Source organism: Sus scrofa, chromosome X (assembly GCF_054392235.1).
Source record: "Sus scrofa isolate SSC_HxYL_T2T_F1_AM1 chromosome X, Sscrofa_HxYL_maternal_Yorkshire_Landrace_v2.0, whole genome shotgun sequence".
NCBI classification, from domain to species: Eukaryota; Metazoa; Chordata; class Mammalia; order Artiodactyla; family Suidae; genus Sus; species Sus scrofa.
In genome coordinates this window covers 61,254,009-61,274,108 of record NC_139401.1, presented here as the reverse complement: position 1 = coordinate 61,274,108, position 20,100 = coordinate 61,254,009, and the positions used below count along the sequence as shown (strand labels likewise).

Sequence of the window (20,100 nt, the reverse complement as noted above, 5' to 3'; positions counted from 1 at the left end):
TTTACCATTGCATCAAAAATATAAAATACCTAGGAATAAATTATCTAAAGAGACAGAAGACTTGTACTCTGAAAACTATAAGACACTCATGAAAGTAATCAAAGATGACACAAATGGATGGAAAAATATATGATGCTCTCGGATTGAAAGAATCAATACTGACAAAATGACAATACTACCTAAGGCAATCTACAGATTCAATGCAATCACGATCAAATAACCAATGACATTCTTTACAGAACTAGATCAAAATATTTTATAATGCGTATGGAAACACAAAAGACCTCAAATAGCCAAAGCTATATTGAAGAGAAAAAAGGAATTGAAGGAATCAGGCTCGCTGACTTCAGACACTACTACAAAGCTACAGTCATCAAAACAGTATGGTACTGGCACAAAAACAGAACTACATATCGATGGAAGAGGATAGAAAGCCCAGAAATAAATCTAAATACCTATGGTCAATTAATCTATGACAAAGGGGGCAAGAATATACAGTGGAAGAAAGTCTCTTCAATAAATAGTGCTTGGAAAACTGGACAGCTGCATGTAACAGAATGAAAGTAGAACATTTTCTAATACCATACACAAAAATAAACTCAAAATGGATTAATGACCTATATTTAAGGCCAGATACTGTAACACTCCTAGAGGAAAACAGGCAGAACTCTCTTTGACATAAATCACAGAAACATCTTGTCTGATCCACCTCCTAGAATAAAGACAAAAAAAGACATAAAATATACCAATGGGACCTAATTAAACTCAAAAGCTTCTGCACAGCAAAGGAAACCATTGAAAAAAACCAAAGACAACCCATGGAATGGGAGAACATTTCTGCAAATGAATCAACAGACAAAGGCTTAGTCTCCAAAATATACAAACAACTCATACAACTCAACAACAAAAACAAACAAACAAAAAACCTAATTGAAAAATGGCCAGAAGATCTAAATAGACATTTCTCTAAAGAAGACATAGAGATGGCCAGCAGACACCACCTTACACCAGTTAGAGTGGTCATTATTAACAAGTCAACAAACAACAAATGTTGAAGAGGATGTGGAAAAAAAGGGAACCTCCTTCACTTCTGGAGGGAATGTAAATTGTTACAACCACTATGGAAAACAATATGGAAATATCTCAGAAAACTAAATACAGAACAACCGTATGACCCAGCAATCTGACTCCTGGGCATATATCCAGACAAAACTTTCACTGAAAAAGATACATACATGCTCCCATACGTTCACTGCAGCACAATTCACAGTAGCCAAGATATGGAAACAACCTATATGCCCATCAACAGCAGAATGGATTAGGAAGATGTGATATATATATACACAATGGAATACTATGCATCCATAAAAAAAGATAAACTAATGCCATTTGCAGCAACATGGCTGGAACTAGGAACTCAATACTGAGTGAAATCAGAAAGACAAAGACAGAAACCATATGATATCACTCATATGTGCAATCTAAAATACAACAAAAATATCTACAAAACAGAAAAGATCATGGACATGGAGGACAGACTTGTGTTTGCCAGGGGAGGGGGAGTGAGTGGGATGGATTGGGAGTCTGGGGTGAGTGGATGAAAACATTTGGAGTGGATGAGCAATGGGATCCAGCTGTATAGAACAGGGAACTATATATTTAATCATTTGTGATGGAACATTATAGAGGATGTGAGAAATGGAAATGTTACTTTGCTGTGCAGCAGAGATTGACAGAACATTGTAAATCAATTATAATGGAAATATTTTTAAAAATGAAAAACTATATTTTACAAAACAAAAATAATGAGAAAAGTAGCACTGTTTTATATTTTTGCAAATCTCTTTAAGATATGGCTTAACAGAAGATAACTGGATTCTCATATTAGCTTCTGTACTCAAATCTGCTGCAAAATGTTCTTAGGGTTGTAATTTATGAAGAAAATTCCAGATATGTAATTGGCAAAAGGTGGAGTATTTTAATATTCTTTTCAGACAGTTCTGAATATTTTTTGGTGCTTTACCAAAATTCAACAAGTGATAGTTTCTTAAAGGTTAGTTGTAATGTGGAATCTTAACTCTATCAATTACTTCTTGAAGGTTAAAAAAACTTTTATTTAGAAAAATTTGAAATGATTGTATGATAATCTGAACAGCTAGGCTGTACAAGAAATAACTTGAAAATTCCTTTTTGATGTGTCCTTCAACAGTTGGGTTCTATTATATGTGTCTTGTTCTTTCTTCAGACCTTAGAAAAAATATATAAAATTGATTTTTCAACAAGTGATTATTTTTCCCTTTTCCATGTTTAGAAATCCTTATGATCCCTCAGATAGTTAGTATCCTTTAGAATAAACTCATCTTCTCTCCAAGGCTGCTCCAATGGGTTCACATTTATATTCTCTGGGACCAGGACAGAAGGTAAGTCATGTGAATGTTTCTTCACTAGGATTAATGACCTTCTATAGCTCTATCACACTAAAATTTGTTGATCTTTCTTGTACTTTGTCTCATGCATTTTGAAGCTCTATCATTAGGCACATACACATTAAGAATTCTAATGCCTTCATATAAAATTGACTCCTTTAACGTTATGTAATGCTGCACTTTATCCCTAATAATTTTCCTTGCTCTCAAGTCTGCTCTACCCGAAATTAATATAGTTACTCTAGTTTTTTATATTAGTGTTAACATGGTGCATCTTTCTTCATTCATTAATGTTTAAGCTATCATCTTCATATGATTCGACTTTCTCTCCTTTCTTGGACTATAAATTAACTTTTTTTTACTCATTTTAGTGGTTGCCTCAGAGTTTGCAATGTACATTTATAACAAATCCAAGTCTTTTTTTATTTAAAAGTTTTTATTTTTTTCCATTATAGATTGTCTAGAGTTCAATTTTCTACTATACAATGAAGAGACTCAGATATACATAAAATACATTCTTTTTTCTCACATTATCCTCCATCATACTCCATGACAAGTGACTAGATATACTTTCCATTGATATACAGCAGGATCTCATTGCTTATACATTCCAGATGCAATATTGTGCATCGATTAACCACATATTCCGAGTCAATCTGACTCCCTCCCCTCCCCATTGGCAACCACAAGTCTGTTCTCCAAGTCCGTAACTTTCTTTTCTGCAGAAAGCTTCACTTGCACCACATATTAGATTCCAGATATAAGTGATATCATATGGTATTGTCCTTCTCTCTCTGACTTACTTCACTTAGTATGAGAGTCTCTAGCTCCACCCAAGTTGCTGCAAAGGGCATTATTTTGTTTTTATATGGCTGAATGTTATTCCATTGTGTCTTCTTAATCCATTAATTTGTTGATGGACATTTAGGTTGTTTCCATGTCTTTGCTATTGTGAATAGTGCTGCAGTGAACATATGGGTGCATGTGTCTTTTTAAGGAAATTTTTGTCTGGATATACACCCAAGAGTGGGATTGCTGGTTCATATGGTAGTTCTATAGTTTTCTGAGGTACTTCCATACTGTTTTCCATAGTGGTTGTACCAATTTACATTCCCACCAACAGTGTAGGGGGCACCCTTTTCTCCACACCCTCTCCAGCATTTGTGATATGTGGACTTATTAATGATGACCATTCTGACTGGTGTGAGGTGGTACCTCACAGTAGTTTTCATTTACATTTCTCTAATAATCAGTAATATTGAGTACTTTTTCATGTGCTTGTTGGATATCAGTATGTCAGTATGAAATAATGTGTATTCAGGTCTTAGCCCATTTTTCAATGGGCTGTTGCTTTTTTTTTTTTTGCTACTGAGTTGTGTAAGTTGTATATTTTAGAGATTAATCCCTTGTTAGTCACATTATTTGAAACTATTTTCATTCACTCTGTATGTTGTCTTTTTTTGTTTGTTTGTTTTGTTTTTAAGGTTTTCTTTGCTGTGCAAAAGTTTGTCAGTTTGATTAGGTCCCATTGGTTTATGTTTTGCTCTTATTTCTGTTGCCTTGGGAGACTGACCTAAAAAAAAAAATTTGTAAGGCTGATGTCAGAGAATGTTTTGCCTATGTTCTCTTCTCGAAATTTAATGGTCTCTGGTCTTATGTTTAAGTTTTTTAGAAAATTTGAGTTTATTTTGTGGATAGTGTGAAGGTGTATTCCAGTTTCATTGATTTGCATGTGGCTGTCCAGTTTTCCCAGCATGACTTACTGAAAAGACTGTCTTTTCCCTATTTTATACTCTGGCCTCCTTTATTGGAGATTAACATACCATAGGTGTCTGGCTTTATTTCTGGGATATCTATTTTCTTCCATTGGTTTGTATGTCTGTTTTGGTACCAGTACCACACTGTCTGGATGACTGTGGCTTTGTAATATTGCATGAAGTCTGGGAGAGTTATGCCTTCTGTTTGGTTTTTGTTCCTCAGGATTGCTTTGGCAATTCCAGGTTTTTTATGGTTCCATATAAATTTTTAGATTGTTTGCTCTCATTCTGTGAAAAATATCATGGGTAATTTGATAGGGATTGCATTGAATCTGTAGATTGTTTTGAGTAGTATGGCCATTTTTATGGTATTTTTTCCAACACAGGAGCATGGAGTATCTTTCCATTGTTCTGAATCCTCTTTAAATTCTTTGATTTATGTTTTATCATTCGCAGCATAGAAGTCTTTCACCTCCTTGGACAGGTTTATTCCCAGGTATTTATTCTGGGTATGATTTTAAAAGGTATTTCTGTATTCCTTTTGTAATATTTTATTGTTAGTATACAGAAATTGAATTCTGAATGTTAATCTTGTATCCTGCTACATTGCTGAATTCATTGATCAGCTTTGAGTGCTTTTTGTTGTGGAATCCTTAGGGTTTTCTATGTATATTGTTACATCATCTGCATACAGTGACAATTTTACTTCTTCTCTTCCAATTGGGATACCTTTAATTTCTTGTTTGTCTGATTGCTGTGGCCAGGACTTCCAATACAATGTTGAATACAAGTGAGAGTGGGCATTCTTGTCTTGTTCCAGATTTTAGTGGGAAGGCTTTCAGCTTTTCTCCATTGAGTATTATATTTGCAGTGGGTTAGTCATCAATGGCTTTGATTATGATAAGGTATGTCCCCTCTATAACCACTTTGGTAAGAGTTTTTATCATGAATGGATGTTGGACTTTGTAAAGGCTTTTCATTCATCTATTGAAATGATCATATGGTTTTTGACTTTTCTTTTGTTAATGTGGTGTATGATGTTGATTGTTTTGTGTATGTTGTACCATCCTTGTGAACCTGGGATGAATCCCACTTGGTCGTGCTGTATGTTGTTGGATTCGATGGGATAAAATTTTGTTGAGAATTTTTGCCTCTATATTCTTCAAAGATATTGGTCTATAATTTTCTTTTTTGGTAGTATCTTTGGTTTTGGTATTATGGTGATGGTGGCATCATAGAATGTCTTTGGGAGTGTTCCTTCTTCTTCAACCTTTTGGAAAAGTTTAAGGAGGATGGGTATGAGTTCCTCTTTGTATCTTTGGTGGAATTTTCCTGTGAAGTCATCTGGTCTTGGACTTCTGTTTGTAGGAAGTGTTTTTATTGCATTCAATTTCATTTCTAGTGATTGGTCTCTTCAGTTGACCTATTTCTTGATTCAGTTTTGGTTGGCTGTAAGTCTCTAGAAAGTTGTCCATTTCTTCTAGGTTATCAAATTTGTTGGCATATAATTGTTCATAGTATTCTTTTATGGTATTTTGGCAGTATCCATTGAGATTTCTCCTTTTCAATTTCTTAGTTTTGTTTATTTGGATTCTTTTCTCTCTTCTTCTTCATTAGTCTGGCTGGAAGTTTGTCAGTTTTGTTTACCTTTTAAAAGAACCAGCTCTTGGTTTTATTCATTTTTTATATTGTTTTTTCAATCTCTATTTTATTGATTTCCTTTCTGATCTTTGTGATTTCCCTCCTCTATTGACTTTAGGTTTTGTTTGTTCTTTTACTAATTTATTTAGTTGGTGGGTTAAATTATCAATTTGATATTTTTCCTCTTTTTTGAGGAAGCCTTGCCATCACTATGTATTTCCCTCTAAGCACTGCTTTTGTGGCATCCCATAGATTTTAGAATTGTAGTGTCTTCATTATCATTTGTCTCAAGGTACATTTAAATTTCCTTTTTGATTTAATCACTGACCTATTGGTTTTTTAGTAGCATGTTTTTTAGTCTCCATGTAGTCAGTTTTTTTCTCATTTCTTTTCCTGGAATTGATTACTACTTTCATGCCATTGTGGTCAGAGAAGCTACTTGAAATAATTTCTATAGTCAAATTTGCTGAGGTTAGTTTTCTGCCCTTAACCACAAGCTATAATCATCAAATTCATCACTGATATCATTTTGAACAAACTGTTGTCTGTTAGGTTAATAAGAAAAATAAAAGTTTTAACTTTACCTTCTTTTGTTCCTTTTCTATTGCTCTTACTTTCTTTATATAGATTTGACTTCTGACCTATGTCATTTTCCTTTTCTATGAATAATTTTTGTTTACAACCACAGCATGTGGAAGTACCCAGGCCAGGGATTGAACCCATGTTACAGCAATGACCCAAGCCACTGCAGTGACAACAGTGGGTTAACCCACCACGCTATCTGGGAACTCCATCAACAACGTCTTTTAGCATTTATTACAAGGAAGAGCTAGTGACAACAAACTTCCTCAGTTTTTGTTTATCTGAGAAAGTCTTTATTTCTCTTTAACTTTTTAAGGATAATTTTGCATGATCCAGATTGATGTTTCCTTTTCACCAACACCTTAAAGATTTCAATCCACTCTCTTTTTGCTTGCATGGATTCTGACTATAACTCTGATCATTGTTACTTTATAGGTCAAGTATTTTTCTCCCCTGGCTTCTTTCAGGAGTTTTTCTTTATCTTCACTTTATTTAGTTTGAATATGATATGCCTAGATGTAGGGATTTAGGGTGTTGTTGTGTTTTTGTTTTTGTTTTGCATTAATCCTGCTTGGTATTCTCAGCATTTCCTGGATCTCTTGTTTGATGTCTGACAATAATTTTGGAAATTCTCAGTCATTACTGCTTTAAATATTTCTTCTTTTCTTTCTTCTGGTATTACCACTATAAATATGATACCTTTTGTTCTTGTCTCAGAGTTCTTAGATATTCTGGTCTGCTTTTTTTTTTTCTTTTAGTTTTTTTCCTCTTTGCTTTTAAGTGATGGAAATTTCCATTGACATATACTCAAGTTGAGAGAGTCTTTCCTCAGTTTTGCCTATTTTATCAATGAGCTCATCAAAGGCATTCTTCATTTCTGTCACAGTGCTTTTTATTTACAGCATTTCTTTTTGATTTTTTTTTCTTTTTAGGGATCACCCATGGCATATGGATGTTCCCAAGCTAGGGGTCCAATCAGAGCTACAGCTGCCATCCTACACCACAGCCACAACATCAGATCCAAGCCATGTCTGTGACCTACACTATAGCTCACAGCAATGCCAGATCCTTAACCTGCTGAGCAAGGCCAGGGATCAAAACCACAATCTCATGGTTTCCAGTCGGATTTGTTTCCACTGTGCGATGATGGGAACTCCCCTCTTTTTGAATCTTTTTAGAATTTCCTTTTCTCTCCTTATAGCAGCCACCTGTTCTTATATGTTTTCTACTTTTTCCATTGGTGCCCTTAGTATATTAATCATAATTATTTTAGGTTGCTGGTCTAGTAATTCCAGCATTCCTGCCATACCTGACTCTAGTTCTGATGTTTGCTCTGTCTCTTCAAACTGTGTTTTTCGCCTTTACTTAGTGTGCCTCATTATTATTAAAAGCTGGTCATGATATACTACGTAAAAGGATCTGTGGTAAGTAAGTAATGTGGTAGAAAGGTGGAGGGAGGGTAAGTGCCTATAGTCTAATATTTCGTCTTTTAGTGAGCCTATGTTCCTGTACTATAAACTTCACAAATCATTTTCAGTTTTATCCTCTACTTAGGTGGCACAGGATGGTGAGGGGACTAGAGTTGGGTATTTCTCTTCCCATAAGCCAGTCAGGCTCTGATAAAATCCCAATAGATTAGACTCTCTAAAATAGTTTCACCCAAGAGCAGGCTAAGAACAGAATACTCTGGCATATTTCAAAATGGCTACATTTCTTCCTCCCACTACTGGCAGCAGGAAGGGATTTTTCTCCAATCCTCACCCTTAGAACCTGGCAGAGCTCTTGGAGGTAAAGCTCATACAAGTGTAGATGTGCCCCATATAACAGGATCCCCCTACTAGGGTTTTTAAGTCTCACATTTGTCCACAATGAGCCATCAGCTATTTGTCAATTACAGTTCAGGTCTTCCTACCCTAGTACTGCTTCTGCAGAGATTTCAGCTTGAGGATCTCTGCTTTGGTGTGTTGTGATATCTTTGTCTGCCTGTCTGTCTCTCCAATTTTGGGGAAGAAAGTGTAGCAATTTCCCCTGTGATCTCAATTCTCCAAAAGATCTAAGAAAGTTTGTGAATTTTCAGTCTGTTTAGCTTTACTTGTTGTTAGATGAAGAGATAACTTTCAAACTCTTTACATGCCAGATCATAAACCAGAAGTACCTGTCTTGAACTTAGAATACAACACTTTTATTTTTTTATTTTTGTTTTTTGTCCTTTTGCCTTTTCTAGAGCTGCTCCTGCAGCATATGGAGGTTCCCAGGCTATTGGTCTAATTGGACCTGTAGCTGCCAGCCTACACCAGAGCCACAGCAACGTTGGATCTGAGCTGCATCTGCGACCTACACTACAGCTCACTGCAACACTGGATCCTTAACCCACTGAGCAAGGCCAGGGATCAAACCCACAACCTCATGGTTCCTAGTTGGATTCGTTAACCACTGAGCCACCATAGGAACTCCAGAATACAACATTTTTAAATGTATGATTTTCTAATACAAAGTTTTTAGTAATTTGTATTGATTCAATGAGTTAAGATCGTCCATATTTTGACCAATTTCAACATTTAACATTTTAAAAAATCACTTAGTATCACCAATGACCACATGGGAAAAGTCTTTTAAATTTTTTTTAATTAAAAAATTTTATTGCAGTTTATTTACAATGTTCTGTCAATTTCTGCTGTACAGCAAGGTGACCCAGTTATTCAGATGTATGTGTGTGTGTATATATATATAGTTTTTCTCACATTATCCATCATGTTCCATCACAAATTATTATAGCTCCCTGTGCTATACAGAAGGATTTCATTGCTTATCCACTCCAAATTCAAGAGTTTGCATCTACTAACACCAAACTCCCAGTCCATCCCACTCCCTCCTCCTACCCCTTGGCAGCCTCAAGTCTGTTCAACATGTCCATGAGTTTGTTTCATTTCTATAGATAGGTTCATTTGTGCCATATATTAGATTCCAGATATAAGTAATATCATATGGTATTTGTCTCTTTCTGACTTATTTCACTTAGTATGAGAGTCTCTAATGCATCCATGTTGCTGCAAATGACATTATTTTGTTCTTTTTTTATGATTGAGTGGTATTCCATTGTGTATATATATCACATCTTCTTCATCCACTCATCTGTCGATGGACATTTAGGTTGTTTCCATGTCTTGGCTGTTATGAATAGTGCTGCAATGAACATAGTGGTGCATACATCTTTTTCAATGAAAGTTTTGTCTTGATATATGCCCAAGAGTGGGATTTCTGGGTCATATGGCTGTTCTATATTTAGTTTTGGAAGTACCTCCATACTGTTTTCCATAGTGGTTGTACCAATTTACATTCCAACAGTTTAGGAGGGTTCCCTATTCTCCACATCCTCTCTAGCATTTATTTTTAGACTCACTAATGATAGCCATTCTGACCAGTGTGAAGTGGACCCTCACTGTAGTTTTGATTTGCATTTCTCTAATAATTAGTGATTTTGAGCATTTTTTCATGTGCCTGTTGGCCATCTGTATGTCTTCTTTGGAGAAATGTCTATTCAGGTCCTCTGTCCATTTTTCAACTGGGTTGTTTGTTTGTTGTTGTTGCTTTTGTTTTATTTTGCTGTTGAGTTGTATGAGAAGTTTCTATATTTTGGAGATTAAGCCCTTTTCAGTTGCATCACTTGAAAGTATTTTCTCTCATTCCATAAGTTGTCTCTCTTTTTTATGGTTTCCTTTGCTGTGCAAAAGCTTGTCAATTTGATTAGGTCCCATTGGTTTATTTTTGTTTTTATTACATAAGAGACCCTGAATTTCCAAAGCAATCCTGAGGAACAAAAACCAAGCAGGGGGGTTCCTATGGTGCCTCAGCAGTAACAAACCTGACTAGTATCCATGAGCATTTGGGTTTGATCCTTGGCCTCATTTAGTGGGCTAAGGATCCAGCTTTGCCATGAGCTGTGGTATAGGTCACAGATGTGGGTTGGATCTGGCATTGCTCTGGCCATGTCATAGGCCAGCAGGTAAAGCTCCTCTCCCAGACTTCAGACAATATTACATAGTTACAATAATCAAGACAGTGTGGTACTGGTACTGAAACAGACATACAGACCAATGGAACAGAATAGAGAACCCAGAAATTAACCTAGACCCCTATGGTCAATTAATCTCTGACAAAGAAGGCAAGAATATAAAATGGGAAAAGACAGTCTCTTCAGCAAGTGGAGCTGGGAAAACTGGACGGCTGCATGCAAATCAATGAAACTAGAACACACCCTCACACCATGCACAAAAATAATCTCAAAATGGTTTATAGATGTAAACATAAGACAACACACCATAAAACTCCTAGAACAGAATGGAGGCAAAACATTATCTGACATCAACCTTACAAATGTTTTCTTAGGTCAGCCTCCCAAAGCAAGAAAAGCCTTTAAACACTGGAAAGCTATCAAGATCATAGTAATGGATACATTTTTTCCAAAATTCTAATTTTCAGTTGAAACCCCAAATTTTATCATCTGTAAAAATTTGTTTTAAAATGACAACTTGAAACAAGTTATTTGTTTTGAAATAATACTTCCAATTCACCATTTTTGAGAAAATGTCTGTAACATGGCTAAGTCTGCATAACCATAGATTTTTTTTTTGTCTGCTGTTCCTTCAGATAAAAATGGTACTCCATAAAAATACCACTATTTTGGCTCACAACTCAATCATACAAATGCTTTTCCTTAAAACAACCATCACACTTCTTTTTTAAAAAAAATTTGTTAGAACATAGTTGGCTCACGAATTTGTGTTAATCCCAGACACACAGCAAAGTAAATCAGTTATATACATACATATATCTGTTCCTTTTCATATTATTTTCCCATATTAGCTTCCACACAGTACTGAGTAAATTTCCTTGTGCTATACGGTAGGTCCCCATTACCCATATATTCTATACATTATAGTGTGCATCATACTTCTTAAGTAGCAGAAGTGCTTTATATGTACTTCCTATTTTGTAACAAAAATACTAAGTGACACACACTTAGGCTCAAGATTTAATAAAATTATTTAAAAATTTCTCATTGAGAATATTTCCAAGTGAAGCTGATTTTTTTTTCTGTCTGTGGTTGGTGAAGAATACAATAACTCTTAGTACAGTTTGATACTACTTCTTTGATTTGTGCTAAAATGTAGTTGCTTTTGCCCTATCAGTGGAAATACTGACACAGGGTGAAAAAAAGGCAAAATAACATCTTAGCATTATGTTGAAAATAGTTTTGACCTCATGGACTCCCTAGAAGGGTCTCAAGGACCCTGAGGGTTCTTGGCCAACACTCTGAGGTTTTATAACCATCCAGACTTGCCTTCAAATCCTGCTTCCTCAACAGGCTTTGTAGTTGGACAAATATGTAAATTTTTTGCCTCCCTGGATTTACTATTTTTATTAAAGTATAGTTGATTTACAATATTACAATATTATATTAGCATCAGGTGCTCAACATAGGGATTCAAGATTTGTATAGATCATACTCCATTTGAAGTTATAAAACATAAGCTATATTCCCTGTGTAGTATATCTTAGTACCTTATTTTATACATAAGGTAATCTCCCACCCCTATAGGGCCCCTACTCCTTCCCATTGGAAACCACTAGTTTGTTCTCTTTATTTATGAGTCTGTTTCTGTGTTGTTATCTTCATTCGTTTTATTTCATAGATTCCACATACAGCAAAAACATACAGTATTTGCCTTTCTCTGTTTGACTTATTTTACTAAGCATAACACACTCCAGATTATCTATGCTGTTTCAAATGGCAATATTCATTATTTTTACGGCTGAGTAGTATTCCACTATGTGTGTGTGTGTGTGTGTGTGTGTGTGTGTGTGTGTGTGTGTGTGTATACCATCTTCTTTATCCATTTATCTTTTGATGGACACTTAGGTTGCTTTCATATCTTTGCTACTGTAAACAACTCTTATATGAATATTCTTCATGTGTATAGCCATGAGTGGACTGCAGGATCACATGGTAGTTCTATTTTTAGTTTATTGAGGAATCTCCATACTGCTTTCTGTAGTGGCTGCTCCAATTTACATTCCCATCAACAGTGTACTTGGGTTCACTTTTTCTACACATCCTTGCCAAAATTTGTTATTTGTTGTCTTTTTGATGTGTCATTCTGACAGGGTGTAAGGTAGTATCTCTCTGTGGCTTTGATTTGCATTTCCCTGATGATTAATTATGTTGAGCAACTTTTCATGTGTCTAGTGGCCATCTATCTATCTTTGTGCAAAATGTCTGTTTGGGTCTTGTGCCCACTTTTTAATTAGAGCTATTTTGCTATTGAGTTTATGAGTTTATCATACATTTTGGATTTTTGGATATTAACCACTTATCAGACATATCATTTGCAAGTATTTTCTCCCATTCAGTAGGTTGTTGATAGTTTCCTTCGCCCTGGTCTTACTTCTAATTTTTAATTAATAAATTTTATTTTTATAGCAATTTTAGGTTTACAGCAAATTTGTACAGGAAGTACAAAGAGTTCCCATGTACCCCTTGTGCCCAAACACACGCAGCATCCCCCACTCCAAATGTGTACTTAACAACTGCTTAGATGTTCATTATATGATCTTAGATAAATCATTTTATCTCTTTGGACCTCAGTTTTTTCATCTATATAATAGGGTTAACAATATTTATGTAAAGTAGTATCAAGAGAAATAGAGATGCTATTAGTAACATTACCTTTCGTTATACCCATACACACTTAGTACTCATCTATAAATCAAAAGTCTTCTTTTAAAAAACAGCAATCTTGACAGGCCAGAATAATGGGCTAAAAATAACAAGATGAAGTATAAGATATGTATGGTATCATATGGCTGCTGAAATAAATTATTACAAACTTGGTGACTTAAAACATATTTTCTTTCTTTTACACTTTTGGAGGTTGGAAGTTCAAATTTAATTTCACTTGGCCAAAATCATACTAGAGCAAGGCCATACTCTCTCCAGAGTTTACTGCCTTTTCTTGCTTCTAGAGCTACAACCGTTTCATTTCTTGGCTTGTGGCCCTTTCCTCTATCTTCAAAGCCAGTAGCATAGAATCTTATTTCAGTTGTCACAGTGCCTTCTTCCTTGGTCATATCACCCATATCCTCCCTCTTATAAGGACTCTTATGGAGTTCCCATTGTGGCTTAGCAGGTTAAGAAACAGACTAGTATCCATGAGGATGAGGGTTTGATCCCTGGCCTTGCTCAGTGGATTAAGGATCTGGTGTCGTGGCAAGCTGCTTTGACAGTCACATATGTGTCTTGGATCCTGTGTTGTTGTGGCTGTGGTGTAAGCCAGCAGCTGCAGCTCTGATTTCACCTCTAGCCTGGAAACTACCACATGCCACAAGTGTGGCCCTAAAAAGAAAAATATATATACATAAGGATACTTATGATGCCATTTAGGACCTACTCAAATAAGCCAGGCTAATCTCTCCATCTCAAGATCCTTAATTTAATCATGTGTTCAGAGTCCCTTTTACCATATAAGGTAACATTCACAGGTTCCAGAGATTCAAACTGGATGTATGTGGGAGACATTATTCAACTTACCATAAGTATAAATATTAAGGTGGCATCTAGAATTTAAAAAGAAAAACTATTTCAACTTCAGTGTAGTTAAGAAACTTGGACAAATAGCAGTCCATTTGAAAATAAGATTATTTGATACAACCAATATGATCATTGGTGTGACTTTCTTACCAAAAATAACCTACTTTATTTCAATTTTATGCTGCATCAAAAGAAGAAGAGGGTTCAAGATGACAAATGCAATAAATAGTCTCAGGTTGGTTTACTATACTTTGTTACAAATTAATTACAAAGTTTAAAAAGAGAAAATTAAAAAACTCATAAATATCTAGAGAAAAATAATTAGTATGATGAAAGAACTAAAAAGTCTGTTCTATAATATATAGCTAATGTCTATGTACTTATTATATGCCAACCACTGTTCTAAATATGTTTCTTAGCTCATTTAATTCTTTGAACAATTCTATGAGGTAGATACTATCTGTTAACTGCTCCCATTTTCCAGGCACAAATAAGTAATTTGCTCAGAAGTGCATATGCTAATAAACTACTAGTTCAGATTCAAACCAGGCAATCTGGCTCTGGAGCACAAAATTTAGGCACTACATCATACTGTCTCTTTAAGACATCAAGAAGTGATGGAGTCATTTCAGAAGATAAGAAAAATTGTCCTTAAATGATTAAAGATAATCAAGCAGAAGAGGAATTAGACTTAGTCTGTGTTATTACAGAAAGCAAGTCTAAGACTAAGGGCTAAAAATTACACCATTTGAGGAAATTCAATAGATTAACTCTGAATCTGCTTTGTGAGACTGTGAGTCTCCCATTAATGGAAATGATTAGGCAGAAGCTAAACACCTGTTTAAAATGTTCTAAAGACTAGATGGAGTAGTAAAGACTACAACTCCCTAAGAAAGCCTCACTAGTGGGATCCTGGTGGGAAGAAGCCCCCTAGGGGAAATATTCCATCACTACACCAAAGGATTCTCTTCATACCTCCCTCTTGAGAGTCACAGAGACACTTTCTAAAGAGAAGCTATAAGATCAGCAGTAAATTAAAAAGACTTTATGAATGCTAACTTTATATAGCAGCCCAATAAATTTCCACAGGCTAATTTAAACCTTGCTGTCATTACCACCTCTACAAAATATCTGTCATCTGGAGGCCACAGATTATACTAAGACAGTGGTCTTCAAACATTTTCAACCCTGAGCCACAATAACAAATTTTAAATCATTACTAAGCATAAAAGAGTTTCAAAAATAACCCTTACCCTTATATACCCTCTGATATTTTAATTATCTATTTTATCCTTTAAAAATTGTTGACTATAACTCACGAAATTAATTTCATGATGGTACCAAGGGTTTTTTCACTCACAGCACAAAAAACTTTAAGCTAAGAATAGTATTTACCTGTTGTTTTCAAAGCATTTACGAATCTTTCTAATACTATATATTCAACATTTACATATAAACGACATTTTTCTGTATTCTCAGTTCCTTGACAGATTTCTTCACCTACCATGATCTTTTCCACCATATTGTTTCAGCTACCCTGTCAAACAGTCAAATCCTAGACCTTTTTCTATAATGATACCACACCTAAAATCACATTTTCAAGTGTATTACTCACTGACTGTCACCAAAATCTTTACTGGCTCTCTAGAAAACTATTCCTAAAATTCTTTGCACATCCAATTTGTTCACCCCATCATATCTGATTCTCCATTGCCCCCCTATGTCTTCATGCAGCTTAGGTTTCACAGTCCATTACCATAATCATTACTTTTATATACCCCCTTAACTCCCTTACCACTCTCTCTCTTTGTCATATAGTCAACCCTCTGCATCTGTAGGTTTCATATCTATGGTTGGTTTAGTCAAAGCCTGTGGACATGGAGGGCCAACTTCATTATACTCATTATATTAGGCCATTCTACATAAAGGACTTGATCATCTGCAGGGGGCTCCTAGAACCAATTCCTTCTGTGGATACTGAAAGACAAGTCTACTTCCTTGGTAAACTACTAACTCTTACCCCTTCCCTCTTCTCAAACAATTCATCCTAAAGCCATTAAGCAGGATAAAGCAAGAACAAGGAAGGTGTTGAGAGTGGAGAGGGTTATCTATGGTAGCTTGACCTTGGGTGTCAGGACCCCAACAGTGTGAGGAAGACATCTAACCAGAGGGAATCTTAGTGTGATGTGTCAGAGCCCGGGGGGGTGAGTAGTGGGATGGACATCTGTTCTGGGTATCAGAACTCAAATGTAATAAGCAAGGTATCCATTAGACTCAGAGAGTATGGGAGAGGATGTAGGAAAACAGCATAGGTTTAGAATCATATGAACTTTGGCAGAATGCTGTCAAGCCTCTTGCAGAGATTGACTATACCAGGGAAAAAAAAAAAAAAAAAAAAAAAAACAGGAAACTGACTCCACTCTGGTGGTTTAGAAAAAAGACCTTTGATCAGAATGTCTTGCATATGAGGGTCTGATGATTGTCACAAACCCTGCAGTTTATAATCTATAGCTATTTCTGTTTGATCATATCTGTTTAACCTTTAACTGGGTGCAGGGCTACGGGACATGCAGGCGCTTGTAAGATCCTCAATGAAAGAACAGCCTAAAAGCCTAATCAGCACTTGGACTTTTGAGCACAGAACTCAAGTCTCCTCTCTTTTCTTTCAGTTGCAGAAATACCATTGTTGGGGACACGAAGTGCTTCAAGTCAATACACCAGAGCAACACCCGCAGAACAACCAAGAACTGAGTGCACCAGATGACTTGACGATCCCACCAGAACAGTAAGGGACAGTGGAACTCTATTGAAATCCACTGCCATGGGACATACTTTACATAAGAGGACATGGGGAATACTCTCCAACCAGAGCAGAAATGATATATTCGAGTGTTACAGGCTCTCGGTCAGGCGATAGGAGTAGAGCTTTCTACAAAGGCTTTACTAAAATTACTTACTGTACTGTGAGCTCACTACCCATGGTTTCCACCACATGGGTCCTTTGATATGGAAATTTGGAAAGGAGCAGGAAGGAAACTTAAAGAAAGAGAGAGATAGGGGAGCTCAGCCCCGAAATCATTTTGGCTAGGTCCCAAGTTAGAGCAGCTTTAAGGCTGTTACATCAAGATGCTATATATAAAAGTGTTGAAAAAATGGAATGAGAAGATGAGCCTGATGATAAAGATGGGGCTTCTGTCCCTGAGACTTGCTTGGAAAGACCTCCTGCTGCACCTAACTCTGTGCCTCTGAATAACTCTCCACCTGCTACCACCACTGCTTCTTCTTTAAAAACAGCTCTGCCACAATCACCTTCTGCACCCTTGCTAACACCACTACCTACATAGAACTAACCAATCACTCTCTAAGTCAGAAACTCCTATGCAAAAATGCATGAAGGAGGCTTTCCAAGCAGGAGAATTACAATTTTTTCCAGTCATTCAACAAAATGGCCAACCTATATATGATGGTATTCCTTTCTACATGGTAAAAGAACTCCAAAAGTCAGTACAGGCATATGGGCTTAACAGCCCTGATACTTTTGGGATTGTAGAAACAATAGCTAGAAGCTCCTTTATGTGTGCCCTTGGGACTGGAATGTTCTTATGAAGACAGTCCTATCTCCTGCTCAATATGCAGTATATAGACAGAAACTTAATGACGCCTGTATTACACAGGCTATAAAAAGCTTAGATATTAATATACCTATTTCCTTGGAACAGCTGATTGGATTTGGTCCTTATGCCCATCCTCAACAACAAGCTGTCTTTCCCATGCTGGGGAGACAACAATTAACTGAAATCATAAAGACTATATGACATAAAATTCCCATTTCAGACCAAGGTACTGGTTCCTTTGGGAATGTCAGACAAGGGGCCTAATCATCCACATATGGAATTTATAAATCAATTACAAGAGGCCATTAGTAGGTAGATAGTTAATTTAGAGGCCGCAGAGACTACTATTATCTTTGGCAGTAGAAAACGCCAGTGAACACTGTAAGAGAATTTTAAGAGGCATCAAGGTAGACAAAGACAACCTTACTTCCACAATAGCACAATTTATAAAAGTGCGCCAAAATGTGGGGACTGAATTTCATAAAGTGCAGCTACTAGCCTTAGCCCTTAAAGGAAAGCCTGATAACTCCACTATTAAATGCTTTTCGGGAGGAACAGGGCCATTAAAAGGGAAAAAACTTAAACAGCTAAAGAAGTTAATCTCGGAACAATTGGAAGCAGGACATATTGAGCCCAGTAACAGCCCCTGGAATTCTCTGGTTTTCTGCATACCTAAAAAAATCAGGAAAATGGAAAATGTTACATGATCTTAGAGCAATTAATGCTGTGATTGAGCCTATGGGGCCTGTTCAGACAGGAATCCCTTCCCCTTCTATGATCCCATCAGTTTGAAATGTCACCTCAAAGACTGTTTCTTTAATATTCCACTAACAGAATCAGATTTTAAAAATTTGCTTTTACTGTCCCTGCTATAAACTTTACACAGCCTGAGGTTCAATATCACTGAAAACTACTGCCACAAAGAATGTTAAACAGCCCTACTCTTTGCCACCTTTTTGCATATCAGGCTTTACAGCCCATTAGATATTCTTTTCCTTCTACTCAAATCTGTCATTATACAGATGATATTCTATTTGCTCATCCTGATTCTAAAGAATTAGATAATATAATGACTATTTTGCCAACTATACTTCGTGATTATGGCCTCTACATTATCCCAGAAAAAGTCCAAAAAGCTAGCCCATGGAAATACTTGGGACAGACTATGTTAGCTCAAACTATTAAACACAGATACCTCAAATAAAGGCCAAAGTAAAAACCCTAAATGATGTACAATGTTTACTAGGTACAATCAATCGGCTACGTCCAATGTTAGGTATTTACAATGATCAAATCCAACACCTAACTGCCCTTTTAAAGGGAACTGAAAAAGACCTTGATGCCCCCAGAAACTTAAATGATGAGTCACTATTGAAATTACAACAAATTAACCAAAAATTACAAAAGTGCTCACATGACAGGAGAATCGCACACTTGCCCTTTCAACTTTTGATTTTGCCCACAGCCCAGTGGTCAACAGCTTTAATCACAAAAATTGTGCTTGCTTGAGTCCTTAAAATTGAATGGTTGTTTTTGCCTTTGACAAAAAGAAGTACTCTTACACCCATCATTACAAATATTTCAGAACTTATTTTACAAGTGTGAAAAGACTTTTAGAGTTGAGTGGGGAAGATTTTGAAATCATTTATTTACCAGTACCTCACAAGTGGTTTGAAGGAATGTTACAACAATCTCTGGAAATACAAATTGCCTTAGCTGACTATATAGGTCAAGTTTCTTATCACTTGCCCAAAGACCCTATGTTAAAACTACATAGTGAAATTGAGATGATTCATTTTCCAGTTCTACAAAAAACCCCAATTAAGAAAGGTCAATATGTTTTCACTGACACATCTGGAAAAAATCATATGTATGGTTACACTTGGCATTTTAACAATAAATGACATTCCATCAGTGGGCAGGATATAGGCTCTACACAACACGTGGAATTAATAGCCATTATTAAAGATTTACAAATGTTTCCTGAGCCACTTAATATTATTAGTGATTCTCAGTATACAGTAAACCTTATTCAACAAATTCCTAAAGCAATATTAAAGTTACCTAATGATGAGAGATTTGCCTTACTGTTTTCTACTGTTTATACTTTAGTTAATACCCGGACACAGCCTCTGTATTTGATTGATATTCGCTCACATAACTCCCTGCTGGAATGATTTTATGAAGGAAACGAAAGAGCTAATACCCTCGTCTCTTGTTTCCCTGTAAGAGAGGCTGAACAATCACATTCCTTATTCCATGAAAAATAGATATCTCTTAAAGTTTTAACATTTCATCATAACTAGATAAACAAGTTGTCTGGGCATGTCCTGACTGCCAGTTTCTGTCACAGCACCAATCCTAGGGGAGTACAACCTAATGCCCTCTGGCAAACAGATATAACTCATGTCCCAGAGTTTGGTAAAAAAACAATTCTTACATGTCTCAATTGATACCTATTCTAAGGTTATCTTTGCCTCTGTGTATTCTAA

General features: G+C 36.0%; 1 protein-coding gene and 1 non-coding gene across 6 annotated transcripts in view; both read right to left on the bottom strand.

Annotated features, from left to right (window-relative positions):
* Window positions 1–20,100, bottom strand: part of ZC3H12B (zinc finger CCCH-type containing 12B) — a 518,944-nt gene that overhangs the window by 441,956 nt on the left and 56,888 nt on the right. The window lies entirely within an intron of this gene.
* Window positions 2,323–2,450, bottom strand: LOC146394630 (small nucleolar RNA SNORD22). Its single transcript, XR_014835930.1, has one exon. It is a non-coding gene; the product is annotated as a small nucleolar RNA SNORD22 (small nucleolar RNA).